This window comes from Furipterus horrens, unplaced genomic scaffold (assembly GCF_987537825.1).
Source record: "Furipterus horrens unplaced genomic scaffold, mFurHor1.1.pri manual_scaffold_13, whole genome shotgun sequence".
NCBI classification, from domain to species: domain Eukaryota; kingdom Metazoa; phylum Chordata; class Mammalia; order Chiroptera; family Furipteridae; genus Furipterus; species Furipterus horrens.
Window position 1 is genome coordinate 44,631,708 of NW_028327183.1, and position 1,978 is coordinate 44,633,685.

Here is a 1,978-nt window from a genome sequence, read left to right on the forward strand (position 1 = left end):
CACCAAAGGACTTTTTTTTTTTTTTTTTTTTGCTTTTAGAGAAAGAGGAAGTGGGGGAAAAGAGAGAGAAACATCGATCAGTTGCCTTCTCTTCTGTGCCCTGACTGGGGACTGAACCAACAAACCCTGACCAGGGATTGAACTGGCAGCCTTTCAGTCAACGCTCTGGCCAACTGAGCCACACTGGCCAGGGCGATGCTTCTTTTATCAGAGCCTTTCATGAAAGTGGAAGTGCCACAGTTGCTAATCTGCTAATCTCTTTTCTTAGCCCCTCAATGCCTATTGGCTTCCTTTGGGTTTGCTGAGGTGCCTATAAGTTACTGATTAGAGTTGTTCTGATAAATTCCTTATATTTTAAAAGTTATAGCCTACATTAGACGGTGTGGAAATCATGCTAAGTGAGCTTCCAGACAGTAACTAATATACCGTTTCTTCATACTTTTATTAATTTTCTGTTTGATACATAGATCACTTATGAGAATAAAATGTGGACCTATATAGGTGTTTTCTCTAAGCCCAGTGTACTTCAGTGATGAGCAGAACAAAGGCAACACTGTGTCTTTTAAATGCAAGAGAAAACTTAAAAAAATTTTTTTTTAAATTTTGGTAAAATGCACGTAACATAAAATTTATTGTCTTAACTACTTTTAAGTGTGTAGCTCAGTAGTGTTGAGTATGCTCACACTGTCCCACGGCTCATCTCCACCAGGGCTGCCGTAACAGAACAGCACAGACTGGGTGGCTTAAACAGTGTAAGTTTACGTTCTCACCGTTTTGGAGGCTGTAAGGAAGTCCAAGGTCAAGGTATTGTCACGTTTGGTTTCTGGTGAGACCTCTGTCCTCGACTTGGATGAGGCTTTTCTCTCTGCGTCCTTACGTGGCCTCTTCGCTGTGTGTACACACTTCTGGCATCTTTCTTTTCTGGTCAGGACGTCAGTCCTGTTGGGTTAGGCCTTCAAACTATGGCCTCATTTAATATCCTTAAAAACCCCTTTTCCAAGTACAGTTACATCATGACCTTCAACGTAGGGATATGGGGTGTGGGGAATGCAGTTCAGTTTTTTACCAGGTCTATCTTCATTCTTTTGCATGTGGATACCCAACTTACAGGAAAACTCTTTATTTTTTAAAATATGGAACACTTCACAAATTTGTGTGTCATCCTTGCACAGGGGCCATGCTAATCTTCTCTGTATTGTTCCAGTTTTAGTATACGTGCTGCCAAAGCAAGCACGGGAAAACTTAAAAATTGAGTTCAATTTTCATTAGGATCTGGTACTACTTTGTGCAGTTAACACGTGTCTTATTGTTAGCATTGGCCACGTTTAGAAAAAGTATTTGTGCGTGCATACAAGCTCACGTAATCTGATTTGCCCAGAAATGTAGTAGCAGGCTAGAATTTACCTTCTATGGCAGTGATTTCAACCGGTCTGCCTCGGCATACTGGTGTGCTGCAAGAGTTTCTAAAACATGCAATACCTGACTATTTATTTAGGGACACAGCTTCTTTGTCCGTAGTTTGTCAAATAAAGGGGCAACAGGCAACAAATAATAGCTGTTCGGTGTGAAAGAATACAACTTAGAACTATTGTTTTTTTGTCAAGTCAGCAAACAATGTATGTTTTGGTGTGCCACAGAACTTTGTGGTTAGCTCATGTGTGCCATGAGATGGAACAGGTTGAAGATTGCTCATCTCTAGTGACGCTAGGAAATGTCATATTTGTACATTATGCAGAAACTGGACTGCATTTTTCATGTTGTTATAAATTCTTACATATTAATTGAAACAATATTTAAAAAGAAATTGTGTTCCAGTGTAATTCTTAGGTTAGTTTACAGAAGCCATGAAATACATGTTATATTGTTTTCCGAGGTATGATGGTTTAAAATTGGTCAGCTTTCCCCAACTTAGGGATTTGTTGAGGTAATTAACAAATTAATTTATTTCATTTGTAACTATTTCTTTTCATATTTTGTA

General features: G+C 39.0%; 1 protein-coding gene and 1 non-coding gene across 2 annotated transcripts in view; both read right to left on the reverse strand.

The window, feature by feature from the left end:
- Positions 1-1,978, reverse strand: part of ELSPBP1 (epididymal sperm binding protein 1) — a 223,699-nt gene that overhangs the window by 134,527 nt on the left and 87,194 nt on the right. The window lies entirely within an intron of this gene.
- Positions 1,128-1,234, reverse strand: LOC149994900 (U6 spliceosomal RNA). The gene has a single exon (XR_016507969.1). It is a non-coding gene; the product is annotated as a U6 spliceosomal RNA (small nuclear RNA).